Source organism: Scyliorhinus torazame, chromosome 2 (genome assembly GCF_047496885.1).
Source record: "Scyliorhinus torazame isolate Kashiwa2021f chromosome 2, sScyTor2.1, whole genome shotgun sequence".
In the NCBI taxonomy this organism is placed as follows: Eukaryota; Metazoa; Chordata; class Chondrichthyes; order Carcharhiniformes; family Scyliorhinidae; genus Scyliorhinus; species Scyliorhinus torazame.
Window position 1 is genome coordinate 202625596 of NC_092708.1, and position 19773 is coordinate 202645368.

Consider the following 19773-nt stretch of genomic DNA (forward strand, 5'->3'; position numbering starts at 1 on the left):
GTAGTTTCACAATCTCGTAGAAATAACGCACTTAGAGAAGCCAACAGCCAAGAGGGAGGCTGTCATGATATTCAGCTGAACATCACAGCACATACATACACACATAATGATGGACAGATCAACGGACCAATCAACATACACAACACGACAGCCAATCACGGACAAGAGCATACACAGTACAAAGCAGGGAACACAACACTTCCTGGGCACTCAAGCAGGAGAGAGCTCAGGGCAAAGACCTCATTGCCAGCCAGTCAGAGGTTCACCATGAGCTGAATACCAGAGTTTACTATGTTTATAGTTCAATGAAATAAAACTGCGTTGTACCATACGCAACCGTGTTGGTTCGTCTGTGTGTCAGAGTACCCAACACTTCAGAGGCCTTTTGTCCCATCATACCTGTGCCAACTCCTTGAAAGATTTACCATTTGTTCCCACTGCTCTCTGGCCTATCCTCCTTGTCTTGCACTTTTTCTGCTTTCAGCTATAGATCCAATTCCCCCTTGAAAGTTGTTGTATAAATATGTCTCCATCACCCTGTCAGCCAATGTATTCCAAGTTGTGGCTCACTCCGTGATTTTTTTCCACCTTGTCACCTCTGCCTCTTCTGCTAATACTTTATTTTTTGGTAACATTTTTAAATTTTAAAGTTTTCAATTTTACCAAACACTACAAAAATGGAAATATTTACAAATTCACATATACAACATACAAGAAAAAATACGAAAACGAATATAAATTTGCACAACCCATACCACCCCCCTTCCCAACCTCCCCTCCCCCCTAGCAACTGACGGTGATTAGTTCCTAAAGACAGGCAAAGAAAGGCCGCCACCTTCAGTAGAAGCCCTCAGCCAATCCCCTCATGGTATATTTGACCGTCTCCAGGTACAGAAACACCAATCAGTCCCCTACCCATGCCAAGGTGCTGGGCGGATTTGGGGACCTCCACCCCAGCAGAATTCCCCTCCGAGCAAACAACGAGTTGAAGGCAAGAACATCCGCCTCCATCCCTGTCTGCAGCCCTGGCGAGTCTGACACCCCAAATATGGCAATCAGAGGACAGGGCTCCAATTTGACCTTCATAATCGCTGACATGCTGCGAAAGCAGGGACCGAAAAGCTGACAAGTTTGGGACAGGACCAGAACATGTGTGTGTGATTGGCCAGGCCCCCAGTGCATCCCTGACACCTATCATCAACCTTCGGGGAAAAAATGCACACTTTCGCCTTAGTCAGATGAGCCCTAAACTACATTGAACTAGATCAAGCCCAGCCTCGCATATGAGTACGTGGACTTCACCCTGCGAAGGGCCTCATTCCACACTTCGTCATCTACTATGAGCCGCAGCTCCCCCTCTCACCTCGCTTTTACCCCATCCACCTGCCCCAATTCCTCTGACAGGATCTGCCCATAGATGCCAGATGTGCTATCGTCTTCCATCCCCGAAAACGAAATTATCCTTTCCATAAGAGACGTCTATGTCAGGACGGCCTTCTGTACAAAATTCCGAACCTGGAGGTATCTAAACGTATTCAACCCCATGAGCCCGTATTTCACTGTCAATTTCTCCAGACTGACAAATCGCCCTTCCAAAAACAAGTCCCCTAACTTCTCCAGCCCTTTCCTTCCCCTTTCCCCAAACAAGGCGTCTAGCTTCCCCGGCTCAAACAGTTGGATGGCACAAATACGGGGCAACTTCGACACAAACCTGAGCTTAAAATGTTGTCTGAGCTGTTGCCATATCCTCAAAGTGGATACGACCGCCGGACTCGCAGAATATTTTGTCACCGAAAACGAGAGCGAAGCTGTCAAGCGCGCCCAATCCAAACCCCTTACATGACCTCGCCTCAACCTGCATCCAAGTGGCCTCCGGGTCGCTGCACCAACCCAATCTTCTCCATGTTGTATGATTATCTGTAAAACTGTCCTATAGATTCTCAGAGTCTTACCTGCCCGTATAAAAGCTGTAATCAACTTATTAACCCCCCAAAAAAAGGATTTAGGGAGAGAGACATTGAAAGAAAAACAGGAACCATGGCAGAATTAATTTTGAAAGACTGAACCCTGCCTGGCAAGGACAGGGGGAATGTTGTCTCGCCTTTGCAGATCAGGGCAGCACGGTGGCGCAGTGAGTTGCACTGCTGCCTCACGGCGCCGAGGTCCCAGGTTCGATCCCGGCTCTGGGTCACTGTCTGTGTGGAGTTTGCACATTTTCCCCGTGTTTGCATAGGTTTTGACCCCACAACCCAAAGATGCGCAGGGTAGGTGGATTGACCACACTAAATTACCCTTTAATTGGAAGAAATGAATTGGATACTCTAAATTTTAAAAAAACCTTTACAGATCAGACTTGACCTTGCTCACCGTAGTGGTGTCGTTCACCCAGTCCCGGGCCATTCGGACACCCAGATATCTGAGGCTTGATATGGCAAGGCGAAAAGGAAGTGGTGAGCTCCCCTCACCACTAGGTCCCCTCAGCTTCATGTCTCATCAAAAGATGATGCCTCTGGCAGTGCAGCTCTCCCTCGGTACTGCACAGCACATCGGACTAGATTCAGTGTTCAAGATTCTGGAATGGCTTGTTAACCAATGACTTTCAGACAAAGGCTGCAAACTGAGCCAAGGCACATGTATGTCAGCTAACAGAATTAATGCAAACTTTTGCAATGAAGCTAGTTTTTCCCCTTTTTTTGACCAGGGCAAACGGAATCGGCTGACTGGCCTATTTCTGCATCCTAATGTTTCTATGGTACTCCGTGTGGTGATATGCGTCACTGTAAATACACAAGGGGTTAATGTAAATACACTTAGACTAGATAAACACTAGAGGGAGCACCAGAGACATTGTAACACACAGACATTCAACCAATAGGTCAGTAAGATAGGACACAACCAATGGGCAGTCAAGACACACACACAGGTGACACTACCACAAGGGGGCTACCCATATAAAAGGACACAGCACACATGATGTTTCTCTTTCCAGTGGAGACACTTTGTGAGTACAGACAGGGTTGATTGAAACACATCACACCCACCACGTGGATTGTAGCAGACTGGTTAGTTAGTCTAAGTAGCTATAGCAGGATTAACAGGAGAGTTGAATCCAAGTAGAAGAATTGTTAACAGTTTAATCAATGTGTTAAAGCTATCTCCAAGACTGAACCTTCCTTTGTCAAGTGTACATCAAGGAAGCAGCTCATGCTACGTCAAGAGCATAACAAAACATGGTACCAGGAGTGGGGTTCAAATCCGTAGTTTCAACTCAGCAAACCGTGACAACCAGCAACAGCACCCAGGCAAGATGATTGAGATTCCGGTTTCACAGCAGCTCAGGTGCCACGCCAATCTCAGTGCAAACTGCCGTGCATTCAGGCAAAGGTTTGAGATCTTCCTGGTAGCAGCCGACCTACAAGACATGGCCGATGCTGAAAAGACAGAGCTTCTGCTCACAATTGCGGGTGCAAATGCAGAACAAATCTTCAAAACCTTCAAGTACTCCAGAGGGCAAGAAAAGAGAGACTTCCAGACAGTCTTGGCCAAGTTCGAACAATACTGCGAGGAAAACACAAAGAAACCAACAGAAAACAGTAAAAGAGGCACCAATACTAACCACGAGGCCGAGGGAGGCGAGCAACGAACGACAATTTTGATTGGTGGCCATCTTGGAAAGGTGCCGCACATGCGCAGTTGAGAGAAGGGCGCAAAGTAAAGGGACAGCGATCTGCGCATGCGCAATCGCTTCCTACACTCTACGTCACAAGCTTTGTGACGTCAGAGGCCCCGGACCATGCCCACTTAAAGGGGAAATGTCTCAAAACAAGAAAAAAAAATTTTGAAGCCTCAAAACAAGATTCTTTCACCTGGAACGACAGCACAATGCCTGAACTTCGACCAGTAGCTGAAAGTAACCTACGCAGAACCCTGAAACAAGCAGTTAGCAATGCCCAAAGAGATGACACAGTCCTTGAAGACTACGACTCGGACCTTGATTTCTTCTTTGGACGTTGCGAGCCCAATGCCAGATCCGACACAAAACGTGATGATATGGTCCTAGAAGACTACGATTCAGACGATGATTTCATCTTTAGAGATGGCGAGGCGACCCCACTACCAAATCCGAACCGCGACGAGATGTGTTGCACAGTGAAGAATCCGACACAGAGGCGGATGTGTTCTTCGGATTTGAGGATCTTCAGTCCAGCATATATGACATCCCGACTCGTGAGTGCAGGATTATGCTGCGACCTGAGGCCAAGAGACAGAGAGTGGTACAAGCCCACAGAGAGTGGCCTGCTGCCACACAGAGAGTGGTCCACGCACCGCGAAGAGTCCCCGACTCCACACAGAAAGCGATGAAAGACTCCACAGCGAGACAACTGCACGTCTCCACCCAGAAAGTGACTCCAGTGACACAAGCCTCCACAGCGAGCTCGTGGACAGACTCCATGATGGAAGGAATGCAAGACTCCAGAGCGCAGTCCTTGCATGAACAAGACCATGAGGGTCCAGCAACCAGCAGCAGACGATGCAGGTCTGCCACGCACAAGTGAACAACAAAAAGACTATGATAGTCTGCCACACTCAAGTGAACAACAAGAAGACTATGACAGTCTACCACGCTCCAGTGAACAACAAGAAGACTATGACAGTCTACCACGCTCCAGTGAACAGCAAGAAGACTATGACAGTCTACCACGCTCCAGTGAACACCAAGAAGACTATGACAGTCTACCACGCTCCAGTGAACAAGAAGACTATGACAGTCTACCACGCTCCAGTGAACAGCAAGAAGACTATGACAGTCTACCATGCTCACGTGAACCACAAAGCGACTATGACAGTCCACCCAGAGTGTTTGAGCCACCAGAAGAAGACTCAGACAGTCTACCCAACTCAAGTGAACAACAAGAAGACACTGAGGCTCTACCCACTGTATGTGCAACAAATGACGACCGCATCCCACTTCCCATACCAGATGTGCAACGTGACAGACCTCAGCTAGTGTGTGCAGAGGCACTCGACAATCACAGTGAGACTACTGGTGACTCCGGTGACACCACGTTAATTCAAACCTCATACACTCGAGCCTCTCCACAAGCAAATGCATTCCTGAATGTTTTGACTCTGGACGGGGAGCATCACGAAACCTCAGAAGATTCAAATGAACCTGAAATAACTCTGGAAGGGGAGCATCAAGAAACCTCAGCTGACACAGGTGAACCAGAAACTACTCCAGACGGGGAGCATCGACAAGCCAAAGCTGATTCAAGGAAGTCGGACATGACTCCAGTCGGGGAGCGCCACAAACTCAGTGATGGCACGCTCAAGGAAACGACAGATGCCACAAAGGACGCTGACACGAGTAACTGTGTGAAGGACTCGTATTATCCACAGAGTGTGGTCCTTGAGCGCAGCAAACACGGCAACAAAACCAACCAACACAACAACAACATCAAAGGCAGTAACAAGAAGCGTACCAGCGGCAACAACGTCGACAACAAGCACGACAAAAACACAACAATGGAACTGCAACTGGTACGACATGGTACAACTCTGCCAATGCGGGACACTGTTACTGCTCAGCTCAGTACAATGACATACCTTGGCAGGATGACACAGATTGCATACATCACTACCACAAGCATCGAAAGAAAGAAAGAGTCCAAATCAGACAACAAAGTGATTTGACCACTTCTTGGTTCCTTACGCACAGATACACTGACGGCGTTCAAATGGACATGCCACCATCACCAACTTACCAACCAAACAAGAGAGCCACTCGACCATAATAATTAATGAGTTTTGGACTCATACGTATGATTTGGACTTATTGTTTAATAATCACTGTCATCATGATTTGTACATATCATCATTTATCTACCTATGTTGTTCAATTTTCTTTATTCATGTTCAGAAAATATGTAACACGAAAAAAGGGGGGATATGGTGATATGCATCACTGTAAATACACAAGGGGTTAATGTAAATACACGTAGACTAGATAAACACTAGAGGGAGCACCAGAGACATCATGACACACACACATTCAACCAATAGGTCAGTAAGATAGGACACGACCAATGGGCAGTCAAGACACACACACAGGTGACACTACCACAAGGGGGCTACCCATATAAAAGGACACAGCACACATGATCTTTCTCTTTCCAGTGGGGACACTTAGTGAGTACAGACAGGGTTGATTGAAACACACCACACCTACCACGTGGATTGTAGCAGACTGGTTAGTTAGTCTGAGTAGCTATAGCAGGATTAACAGGAGAGTTGAATCCAAATAGGAGAATTGTTAACAGTTTAATAAATGTGTTAAAGCTATCTCCAAATCTGAACCTTCCTTTGTAAAGTGTACATCAAGGAAGCAGCTTATGCTACGTCAAGAGCATAACAAAACACTCCGCATGTGATCACAATTCACCAGCAGTTTTAAAGATATTGGCATCAAAAAATTATATACAGGTGTAAAAGTATGCTAATGGATTCAATTGTTTGTAGTGTAAATCATGTCTGCTTCATGGCTTGTCATTGATCTGCAAATTTATAGCTTTAAAAAACTAGCGCACATAATTCGATTGTGAAGTCACATTGAGACAGAAAGTGTTGGAAATACAGTGCACGTTAGCTAATATCAGGTCTATTTCCAGGTCCCGTCCCTGCGCTGCATCGGCACCAGATGCCTAACATTTTGTGCGAATGTCAAATTGGTGGGCAGGGTGAGCATTTGTAAGGAAGGTGGGTGGGCTCTGGAGGATCGGATGGCCAATAGGAGGCTCCCTGGCATTGATACAGAGGCACCTCCACCATCAGGATGCGGGGTGGGTGGTGGAGGTCCCCTGGATGGATGGAGTGTCAGGAACCTCCCCCAGCTCCAATCTGCCATCTGCAAAGCTGGCTTGGGGAGAGAGAGGGGGGGGGGGGGCACATCGTGCTGACTGAAAAAACTCCAGTCCGCATCAGCTAAGTGACCTAATTGGCTATCTGCCGCTTGTGGGCATGCAGCCACCATCTCCCCTACGACCCCAACCACCCAGATCCTGCCTGAACAGAAATGTCTCAAGGTCTATTTCCATCAGACATGATCACACATGGAGACTGGCATCGTTGGCTGGTGATGGGAAATTTCAGGTCTGTTCGAACCGCATATGACAAAGATATGCAGAGCCACTGGTAATATTGAGAAGCAGGTGGGCTTCAGAAGGAAGTGGCCAGGCTAGGAGAGTGGGCAAAGAGGTGGCAGATGGAATACAATGTGAAAAAGTGAGTTTATACACTTTGGTAGGAGGAATGGCGGCATAGACTATTTTCTGAATGGGAAAAGGCTGAGGAAATCAAAAGCACTAAAGGACTTCGTCCTTGTTCAAGATTCTCTTAAGGTTAATGTGCAAGTTCAGTTGGCAGACACAGCCACAGAATTTACAGTGCAGAAGGAGGTCATTTAGCCCATCAAGTCTGCACATGCCCTTGGAAAGAGCACCCCACCCAAGCCTACGCCCCCACCCAAGCCTAAGCCTCCACCCTAATCCAGTAACCCCACCTAACCTTTTTGGACACTGAGGGCAATTTATCATGGCCAATCCACCTACCCTGCACCTCTTTGGAATGTGGGAGGAAACCGGACCACCCAGTGGAAACCCATGAAGACACAAGGAGAATTTGCAGACTCCGCACAGCCAGTGACCCAAGCTGGGAATCGAACCTGGGACCTGGAGCTGTGAAGCAGCTGTGCCAACCACTATGCTACCATGCAGTTAGGAAGGTGAATGCAATGTGAGCATTCATGCCGATAAGGCTCGAATACAAGAGCAGGGATGTACTTCTGAGGCTGGAAAAAACTCTGGTCAGACCCCATTTGGAGTATTGTTCGCAATTTTGGGCCCCCTATCTAAGGAAGGATGTGCTGGCCTTGGAAGGTGTCCAGATACCTGGAATGAAGGGCTTGTCATATGAGGAGTGGTTGAGGACTCTGTGTCTGCACTCATTGGAGTTTAGAAGGATGAGGGGGGATCTTATTGAAACTTGTAGGATACTGAGGGGCCGAGATAGAGTGGACGTTTCCGCTAGTAGGAAAAAGTAGAACCCGAGGCCACAACCTCAGACTGAAGTTACGAGCCTTTAAAACAGAGATGAAGAGGAATTTCTTCAGCCAGAGAGTGGTGAATCTGTGGAACTCTTTGCCGCAGAAGGCTGTGGAGGCCAAATCACTGAGTGTTTTTAATACAGAGATAGATAGGTTCTTGATTAATAAGGGGATCAGGGGTCATGGGGAGAAGGCAGGAGAATGGGGATCAGAAACATATCAGCCATGATTGAATGGCGGAGCAGAATCGATGGGCCAAATGGTCTCATTCTGCTTCTATGTCTTATGGTCTTGTGGAACCTGGTCCCACCTGAGCGGTGTTTTGAAACTTCGGGCCAGAGTTTCAATTCAACATCTTTTTGTCAAAATTGGGACAGTTCAGAAATATAACGGGTTTTGAGCCAGTACAGAGTCATGGAGTGGAGAGGTGGGGAAGAACAAAATGGAAGGGCTGTGTTAACCTGGAAGGCAGGCGAGATTAAATGTCAAAGTGATGATAGTCCAAGGTCAAACAAGATGATAATGGACCATTAAAGGAACAAAAGGTGTGTCCAGAAGAGATACGACTGTGAAAAGCAGAGAGCTCACGAACAGTCACCACCCAAAGAAAAGGGTACGATCTAAAATTGGTGAACTCCATATCGGGTCTGGAAGTTTGTAAAGTACACAATTGAAAAATTAGATGCTGTTCCGTGAGCTTACATGGAACTTTATTGGAACAATGAAGGAGAAATGAAAATGAAATGAAAATCGCTTATTGTCACAAGTAGGCTTCAAATGAAGTTACTGTGAAAAATCCCTAGTCGCCGCATTCCGGCGCCTGTTCGGGGAGGCTGGTACGGGAATTGAACCGTGCTGCTGGCCTGCCTTGGTCTGCTTTCAAAGCCAGCGATTTAGCCCTGTGCTAAACAGAGAGGTCAAAGTGGAGTGAGCTGGAGAATTAAAATGAGAGGCGATGGGAAGCTCAGGATCATGCTTCAGATTGAACAACCGTGTCCAGAACAGAGTTCACCCAAACAGATGGTCAGGGGTGATTGAAGAGTGGTGAACCGGGTATTGCAGAGGAAATTGGGGGGGTTTGGTGTTGTTGCCCCCCGGAATAGCGGTGGCAGATGTGGCGGAGGTTTGTACATTGCTGAATGTGGAGGCTGGTGGAGTGGAAGGTGAGGACCAAGGGAACTGTATCATGGCTCAGGGAGGGATGGGGGGAGGGGGGGGGGGGGGGTGAAGCAGTGAGAGCAGCACCATGGGGAAATTTGAAGGACACTGGTGAGGGTCCTGTCAGCCATTGTGGAGAGGAGTCCTCAGCTGAGGGAAAATGTTAGAAGCACTGGTGCCGGAGGTCAGCTCGTCAAGGAGGCAGAATACAGGGAGCATGAAATAGAGACGGGATTTCCCACAGTTTTGCTTCTGAGGCTCCCTCTCTTGTGTTGTTAAAATTCCACAGATCACCCTGGAAACACAAGACAAATATCTTTCCCATATCTACAGTATTTTGCTTATTTGCACCTACCTTTTTTGTATGGAGGAATCTTAAAAGCACAATAATCCTCCCTGAAGAAAAGTTATAATGGAAACTTTACAGATTGGAATTTAAAAAAGCAACATTTATATTGTGGAAACGGGATAAAGTTATAAAATGGTGGAACTAATCATGTTAGTTTAAATATGTCTTATTGTGATTACCACTGATGACTAAATAATCTTTATTGCCACAAGTAGGCTTACATTAACACTGCAATGAAGTTACTGTGAAAATCCCCTAGTCGCCACACTGCAGCACCTGTTCAGATACACAGAGGGAGAATTCAGAATGTCCAGTTCACCTAACAGCACGTCTCTCAGGACATGTGGTAGGAAAACGGAGCACCCGGAGGAAACGTATGCAGACACAGGGAGAACGTGCAGACACCACACAGACAGTGACCCAAGCGGGAATCGAACCCGGGTCCCTGGCGCTGTGAAGCAACGGTGCTAACCACTGTGCTACCGTGCCGCCCATAAAAGACTGCTTTGTGTATTTATAAAGGCTGCAATGCGCTTCACCCCTTCATAATAAACCTGATGGCCACCATTATTCTGACTTCTTTCTGCTTATTACCTCCGGCGAGTCCAGGATAATGGGCACCGTGGGGCATAGTGGCCTCCTCTCCATAACTGTCCTCAAGCCCCTCTGACGCCCCCCATGCCTGGATCTTCAAGAGCTGCTGTCCGGCTCCAGCATTGCTAACCAGCTAACTCGCAAAGCATACAAGGTGCAAAAGCAGACACACGTCAGGGGAACTACTGCTGATATGTGCGTTGCCAGAAGAAGGCCAAAGAAAAGGGGTGGGTGAACAGTTGGGCTTCACCAGAAATGGTGTTGAAAGTGGTGAGCAAAATGCTGCTTGGGATGATGAATATGGCAGTACAGTACAGCATAATTTTCGCTATATTGGTAGATCCCTCGGGAGCCTGGACACCTGGTTGAGAACCCCTGGAATAGACTTTGTCGGCAGCGGGCTGGAAGCGTAATTGAGGGTAGCTATGGAAGTCAGTGAACTTTATGAGATATTGCCTCCAAGTTTTCAATATTTATCTTTGAGACACGATTGAGTGAGATCAATTGCAAGAGCGATGGCCCAGAAATAATTTTATGCAGGGTCTTCCCTGTGCATGCAGAGATATCTCCGGTATCAGAGAGTGCTCATAGAGTGATGATCTGGCTTTGGATAATGTTGCTTATCTAGTTTCCCCAGTAATGGCAAGTAAATAGCGTCAATGCATATAAAGGGAAGCTGAAGAAACATGCAAAGGGGAAAGGAATAGAGGATATGTTGATAGGTGTGATGAAGACGGGTGGGGGAAGGTTCTTGTCAAATAGCACATACTTGATGGGCCAAATGGTATGTTTTTAGCTGTAGGTTTTGTGTAATGTTCAGTTTATCAGTGATAGAAATATATTTTCTCACAAAAAAATCAGCTAAATGGGGAAGTCAATTATACGATGTTGGAGAGGATGAATTGGTTGCTTCCTGTTGTCTTCGGAATTACACTATATGCAACCTTGTCGAAGTCCTGTCCTATTCCTATAGCAACAAAATCTACAATCTTTGCTGAACAAAAGCAGCTTTTAGCATCACGGGGAGACTGTGCTGATCGGGAAAAGGCCGTTTACTTCATCGAGCACTATTCTCTCTAATGGACAATTTCAGTTGTCACAAGCTGTTAATATAATTTCCTGATGGAGGTGATGCAAGTTAGGTTAAAACCTTACAGAAGACTGAGTTTGCAAGCTGCTTCATAATAATATTGTCATGTCCTGAATTACGCATATCTTAGTGCTCCATAAAATTTTTAATTATGTGGACATAAATTTATCGTTTTAATCTTCAAATCCAGTTCCCGCAGATATCACTGTTCAATATTTGGAGGAGAGAAACTGCACAATTGCAGAATCCTTTTTTTAAAAAAAAAGACCAGCCGTATCTCAATTACAATGGCAGCGTTTTAAAAAAAAAAAAAAAATGTTTTGTGGCCCTGAAGCCCTTTGAATGCCTGGAGGTTGTGAAAGGTACTATATAAATGCAGGTCATTTTGACGCGTTGTTTGATCGTCTCTTCCTTTCCACTCTGCATTCCTCACTGCACCCCCACCCACCCTCTCCTTAGTGTTAGTGATCACAGGGTGCTCTGATGCCAACCCTATTATTTGCATGTTTCAAAAGAACTGCAAATGGATCACTCCTCCATGTGCCATAAAGCATGAAGTGTTCATTCCTGTGTGACAGTTTCTTGTTCCGCTGACTGTTTTATGTAGTGTCCTGCTGGTAAAATGCAGGCACATTTTAAATTGAACCTTTCTATGCAGCTGGGCACCTGCCTCTCTAGTAATGCAGCTATATATAGCATTGAAAACCCACTTTTCTTTTCATATAAAAAAGAAGCAATTTCAGGCAGAGTGTCCTCTACCATTCTGACAGTTTAAAACGGGGATTGAGTATACGAAGTACAGCTGCAAGCTTCCACCCATGTTTAACTTGGCTCCTTCTTTAGCTCGTTTCCAAGGCAGCACGTGACTAATAATTATAGGTAGCTGCTGCTCAACCTAATTCTTGGGAAGGCAGACTAAGAAAGATCCATTTAGACATGGATGCACAACGCCAGTAAATAAATCGACCTTTAGGCTGATGAAAAGAGTTGTTACTCGAATGGACAAAAGGAAAATATTTCCACCTCTACTCATTACCAGTTGGCAACAGATGCAGTTGGTGAAGTTATGAAGCTGGGAGTGGCCACCTTCTTACTATTGTCCCCCAATTTGTACTCTGGATACATTGTCTTGGGTAATTGCACAGACAGCAAAGTGTGGAACTTTTACTTCTGCAACTTTCCTTTGCTGTTGATCTCGGTTGCAACACATGGTCATACATTTATGCAGTGCTGGCACAGTTCTGTATACAGTATGATAACAGAATGACAGTGACGGTGATTGAGCTATGTTTTGAGATGGCAGCCGTGGCTCAGTGGGCAGCACACTCTCACCTTTTGAGTCAGATAGTTATGGGTTAAGGCTCCTCCACAGGCTGACATTCCAGTTTGGTACTGAGGGAGTGTTGCACAGTCAGAGGGGCTGTTTTTCGAATGAGATATTAAAATGATGCCATACCTGCCCTCTCAAGTGGATGTAAAGACATCACACCAGAGCAGAGGAATTCTCAGTGTTACCCTGACCGATACTTGTCCCTCAACCTCTGTCATTAAATGGACTGTCTGGTCATTTATCTCATTGCTTTTTGTGGGACGATGCTTTCTGCAAATTAGCTGCTGTGTTTGCTATATTACAACAGCGGCTACTTTGAAATAAAACATAACTGGCTTTAAAGCACATTGAAAATCTCTGTGACCATGAACTTGTCTATATAAATTCAAGCCCTTTTTTTTACTTGGCTAATACTAATAAGAGCCAAAAAAAAATAAACAGTGATTATTTCAAAAGGACAACTATCAAAGAAATGGTAAAAGAGTTAAAAGTCCGTAACTGAGATGTATAGATGTGCTGAATGTTGGTTTGATGTGGGGAGCAAGCAGAGCACGCTTTTAGAACAAAAATATTGCAAATGCAAGCAAGTTTAATCCGTAGAACAATAAGTGTAAGAAAATTGCAAAATTGCAAACTAGGTAATGAAATTAGGAGAAAGAAGGAAAATCAGGAGATGCAGAGGGAGTTTTGAGAAGGAGTATAAGAATTTGCTAATTTGGGTTGAAAGGTTATTTGTCTGCGAAGGGGACCTGAGAAATCATTATAATTGTTTTTAATGCACATTACCAAAACTGTTGACTGCCCCATTGCAAATGAGTAAAGGCCAAGTTCGAACTTGAAAAGAAGCAAATGGGAGGGAAATTAAACAAAAGTTGAAATGTTAGATGAAAATTTTAAGATTGACTAACTACCTTGATTTCACAACAAATGGGGTTAAATTAGGACAGCGATTACGTGGTAAGGTACCCAAGGGCAATAGTAGATGGCTGCAATATTTTCCCTGAAGTTCAAATAGAGGGTGGATAGTGAGAAGGAGTGGGAGTTATGTTTCATTCTTGGCCTCAAGTATGGAGCTAATTGATAACTCTTTCTAATAATAATAGTAATAATCTTTATTATTGTCACAAGGAGGCGAACAATAACACTGCAACAAAGTTACTGTGAAATTCCCTAGTCGTCACATTATGGTGCCTGTTCGGCTACACAGAATGAGAATTCAGAATGTCCAATTCACCTAACAAGCAAGTCTTTCATACTTGTGGGAGGAAACCGGAGCACCTGGAAGAAACCCACGGCGACACAGGGAGAATATGGAGACTCCGCACAGACAGTGACCCAAGCTGGAATCGAACCTGGGACCCTGGCGTTGTGAAGCAACGGTGCTAATCACTGTGCCCTGAGCTTTGGAATTCCCTTAAATGTCTTTGTTTCTCCACCTCAAACCATACTTCATTTACTCAGTCACTTGTCCTAATATCATACACGACTCAGTATAATAATATATCTGATAACAGTCCTGTGAAGTTCCTTGGGTGTTTTACTGCATTGAAGGGGTAATTTAACATAGTTGGCTAGATTGCTGGTTTTGATGTGGAGCAAAGCCAACAGTGCAGGTTCAATTCCCGTACCAGCTGAGGTTATCCTTCTCAACATTGCACATTCTCTCCCTGTCTGCATGGATTTTCTCTAGGTGCTCCGGTTTCCTACCAGAATCCAAAGATGTGCAGGTTAGGTGGATTGGCCATGATCAATGTGGCAGGTTAGGGTAGGGAGTGGGCCGAGGCAGAGCGATCTTTCTGAAGGTTGGTGAAAACTTGATGGGCCAAACAGTCTCATTCTGCGCTGTAAGGTTCTGTGGATTCTATGAAGGTGCTGTACTTAGGCAGGTTATTGCATGCCTCATGAACCAAGCAAGATGGGTGTCAATTAAAATGTGAAAATTTGAGGGAGACCGTATCTATTCGAATTGGGGAAATGGATTAGAGCAAGTTCCCTGTTTGTTAGGTGGGGAGTGGGGTGGTTAAAGATGCACGTAGTGGCTCTCCTCAAGTGGGAATGTGACAAACCTTCCAAGAAGTCATAATCTAATTCATCTCTTAAAATTGATGAATTGAAATGTAACCAATGCCAATAGCAATTTTAGATTTAGAATTCTAAATTGTGAAGTGAGTAAAATGTTTAAACTAAACCAGAGTTGACATCCGGTGGCAATCATGGAATGAGTGGTCGCATATTTGGATATTTGGTGGCTCACACTCAAGATGGTATTTTTCGGCCCTTTCCCCATCTGAGGGGCGAGGCTTTGGATGGAAAGAGTAAGTTGAGAAGGTGTAACAACTCTGGTGTGGCTGGTGGATGGATCCAAGAACTAGGAGTGGGTCAAGAAGAAAGGAGCTATTGGAGCAGGAGAATCTTCGAACGCCACCTCCACCAGCCCTGCCACCTCCTTCTCCTGCCAGTCCATAGTGTCTCGGAAACTCCATTGCCTCCTCTAGCGTACCAAAATAAAATTCTTGCTTCTGGAAAGTCACCCGAAGGCGGGCCAGGAACAGCACCCCCTTCTTGAAGAGGGCAACTATACTCTCGATCACCACAGGTTAAGATGGTGGAGGGCAAAGGGCCTGTTCTGCCCGCCCAGTGATCAATAGAGCAGCTGGTGGAATTTCTAAATGCTAAGTTCAGCCAGTTGAGGAAGGAGGCACTGGACGGCCTGGCCAAGGTGGTGGTGCCAGTTAAAGCCTGTATTGAGAGAGTGGAGCAGAGGCTGGAGTCCCAGGGCCGGACGATCCAGAAAGTGGAGGAGGCGTTTGGGGGGGGACGGGGGGGGGGGATGGACACGAGGTGCAACTGGCCTGCAAGTTCAGGATTTTGCCGTCCTTTCCTGGGTTGCCGCCCTTGGGGTTGCTGTCAAGGGGGGAAATGGGGGGGGGAAGTTGTCTGAGGTCCACAAGGAGCTGATGGATTGGGAGGGGGCCCCGGTGGTAGATATAAAGCAGAAGTGGGAGGAGGAGCTGGTGGGGAGGTGGAGGCTGGGATCTGGGCGTGAGCTGCAGAAAGTGGGGGTGCGGGTGAGTGAGCTGGCAGAATTCCTGAGGCTGGAGAAGGTCAAGTTCGTCCTGAGGGGGCCGATGACAGATTGTATCGGAAATGGAAGTTGTTTATTGACTTCTTTAAGAAGGAATGAGGTGTCAAGCAAAAAGGGATGGGATGGGGGGGGGGGTGAATAAAGGGGTAAAATTGGGATGGCAGGAAGGGAGGGGGGACAGATTGGGGAACGGGGGGGGGGGATTGAGTGGTGATCATTTATAATGTTGCAGAATTTTGCCTCTGCTTCGGTTTGTTTTTTTATGAAAATGTCTGAATAAAATATTTTAAAAAATCTAAACCAGAGTTCGGAAGGGTAGGTGGATATTCTAGGTCATATTGATATCAAAAAGGAGGTGGTGTTCGGCACCTTAAAAAGTATTACGGTAGATAAGACCCCAGGGCCCGATGGGATCTACCCCAGAATACAGAATGAGGCAAGGGAGGAAATTTCTCGGGCTTTGACAGACATCTTTGTATACTCATGGGCTGCAGTTGAGGTCCCAGAGGACTGGAGAATAGCCAATGTTGGTCCTTTGTTGTAGAAGGGGTAATCCAGGAAATTATACACCGGTGAGCCTTACGTCAGTGGTAGGGAAATTATTGGAAAAGATTCTAAAGGTAGGACTTACACACATTCTCTGGGACACGGTTTATACCAATTTGGAAACAAATGGACCTATTAGCGATAGACAGCATGGTTTTGTGAAGGGGAGGCCGTGTCTCACTAAATGATCACGTTTTTTGAGGAACTGATGAAGATGATTGATGAACAAAGGGCTGTGGATGTTGCCTACATGGACTTCAATAAAGCCTTTGACATGGTCCCTCATGGCAGACTGATACTAAAGGTGAAGTCACACGGCATCAGAGGTGAGGTAGTAAGATGGATACAGAACTGGCTTGGTCATAGAAGACAGAGGGTAGCGGCGGAAGGGTTCTTTTCTGAATGGAGGGATGTGACTAGTGGTGTTCCACTGGGACATTTGCTGCTCGTAGTATATATAAATTACTTGGAGGAAAATGTAGCTGGTCCGAATAGTACATTTGCGGACGACTCAAAGATTGGTGGAGTTGCAGATAGTGCAGAGGATTGTCAGAGGATGCAATAGGATGTAGATCGGTTGAAGACTTGGGCAGAGAAATGGCAGATGGAGTTTAATCCAGACAAATGTGCGGTCATGCATTTTGGAATATCTACGACAGTTGGAAATTATATGGTAAATGGCAACACCCTTAGGAAAACTGACAGGCAGAGAGATCTGGGGATGCAAGTCCACAGATCACCGAAAGTGGCAATGCAGGTGGATAAGGCAGTCAAGAAGGCATACGGCATGCCTTAAAATTGGTAGGTCATGCTGCAGCTGTACAGAATCTGATTTTGGCCCATTTGTAATATTGCGCACCATTCTGGTCACCACACTACCAGAAGAGTATGGATGCTTTGGAGGGGGTACAGAAGAGGTTTAGCAGGATGTTGTCTAGTCTGGAGGGTATTAGCTATGAGAGGTTGGTTAAACTCACAGATCGTTTTCACTGGAACGACTGAGGTTGAGGGGCGACTGGTAAAGGTTTACAAAACTATGAGTGGCATGGACAGAGTGGATAGTCAGACATCTTTTCCCAGGGTGGAAAAGTCAATTACTCGGGGACCTAGGTTTAAGGTGCGAGGAGGAAGTTTTAGAGGAGACGTGCGAAGCAAGTTTTTCTCACACAAGGTGGCCTGTGCCTGGAACACACTGTCGGGGGAGGTGGTGGAAGCAGATACTATAATTGTGTTTAAGAGGCATCTTGATGAATGCATGAATAGAATGGGAATAGCTACAGAAGGTTTTAGTTTAACAGGCATCATGATCGGTGCAGGCTTGGAGGGCCCAAGGGCATCTTCCTGTGCTGTACTTTTCTTTGTTCTTTAATTGTAATGTAAAATCTCCTTTCTGATCCTCTTCTACCTCTATCATCTTGTTTTGTTTCTTGGTCTTCCCTTTTATCTGGTGTGAATAGTTGTCTTTCGGAAAATAGCTGAGGAACAGTGCTATTTGGCTTAACTGTTCTGACTTATGGAATTATATCAATTAACATTAGCAAAACAACCTCCCTTCAGTTGTACTAACATCTTTTTTATTGTACGGGTGTTGTAATAGTTTCATAGCAGGGAAGCCAATTATTACCTTAAGTGACCGTGCAATCAGCCTCGAGTTGCAGTTCGTTATCACTTGAAGTATGTGCCTCATTTTACTTCTCTCAAGAGGACTTATAATAGTACCCATGAGGAATGGAGCACACTAATGGTTGACAGTGCATTGGTGAACTTCTTTTGTATGCTTGTGATTTTTAGGATTAATACAAGGAAGGAATATATCTCCTAGTTTAGCAGTGTGCCAGATGGAGAGGGAGCTTTATTTTCTGTGGGTGAAATATCTCATGATGTTGGACGGTTATAATTGGGGCGATCTTGTGGCCTCACAAGTTCAACTCCAACCAGCACCAGAGGAAAGAAAACCTGGATTAGCTGATGATTCCGGCTGTTAATATTTGTGGAAAATTGCTCAAACTTAGCTGCCACATGGGTCCACAGAACAGCGAATTAACTCCCAAGAAAGAAAAGTTATTCTGTGTAATATGCTTGCGATAATTTTAGCATGGTCCATGCTACAAATGACAAGTAGCTGTCACTAATGGATTTATCCAGATTCTGAGTTGTAGCCCTGTGGATAGCATTCTTGCTTCTGAGTCAGAAAGTTGTGGGTTTGATCCAACTCCAAAGACTTGAGCACATCCAGTGCAGTACTGAAGGAATGCATCACTGGTGAAGGTGCCATTGAGGTCCCACCTGCCCCTCTCAGTTGGACATAAAAGATACCACAACAGTATAATAATAATAATCTTTATTGTCACAAGTAGGCTTACATTAACACTGCAATGAAGTTACTGTGAAAAGCCCCTAGTTGCCACATTTCACTGCCTGTTTGGGTACATGGAGGGAGATTTCAGAATGTCCAATTCTCCTAACAGCGCGTCTTTCAGGACTTGTGAGAGGAAACCGAGTACCCAGAAGAAACTCACACAGACACGGGGAGAACGTGCAGACTCCGCACAGACAGTGACACAAGCCGGGAATCGAACCTGGGACCCTGAGGCCGTGAAGCAACAGTGCTAACCACTGTGCCACCATGAAGAACAGTATCCCCCTCAAGGGTGCAACAAGTTCTTCTGAGCATCCTGAGTTGTTTTCTCGTCCTAGAGAGTCTAAACGTCAGTGCTCTTCAGTCTTTTTTCTCTTGGCTCAGACTTTGTTGAAAATCTCTCGTTGTCCGTGCAATTCAGTTATCCTGCAAGTTACGCTTTGTCAGCAATGCTGCTACATTGCTGTCCTATTCTGCAGATGATGATGTCCTGCCAGATACAGAAGAATACCCTCATGTCTCGAAGACATCTTTTCTACATGGACGAGCTTACTGTGGGAGATTGAACCTCTCAGGATTGTGACTTGGGCGAGGGAAGTGTAGAAGTTGGAGTAGCATAGAATCAGTAGTTGTAAATAGCGATTACAAAAATGCAATGTAAATAGTTTAAGATGTGGTTTCATGTTGTTGTTGGAGAGGATAATATACTTGGGTGAGGACGTGTAGTATATAGGATTAACAGGCGGGCTATGCTAATATATGATGTACCACTGACACCAGTTAATCCAGGTTTTTAGGGCGAAACGGTAGCACAGTGGTTAGCACAGTTGCTTCACAGCTCCAGGGTCCCAGGTTCGATTCCCGGCTTGGGTCACTGTCTGTGCGGAGTCTGCACGTTCTCCCCGTGTCAGCGTTGGTTTCCTCTGGGTGCTCCGGTTTCCTGCCAGTCCGAAGATGTGCAGGTTAGGTGGCTTGGTCATGCTCAATTGCCCTTAGGTTGGGTGGGGTAACGGTGATGGGGTGGAGGTGTGGGCTTAAGTAGGTGCTCTTTCCAAGAGCCGATGCAGACTTGATGGGCCAAAATGGCCTCCTTCTGCACTGTAAGTTCTATGATTCAGTCAGTCATGAGATAAGACTCTGCCTGGAGAATTTGGAACACCA

General features: G+C 45.7%; 1 protein-coding gene across 2 annotated transcripts in view; it reads left to right on the forward strand.

The window, feature by feature from the left end:
- The window catches only part of pard3bb (par-3 family cell polarity regulator beta b), a 1556033-nt gene that overhangs the window by 202185 nt on the left and 1334075 nt on the right, over nt 1-19773 (forward strand). The window lies entirely within an intron of this gene.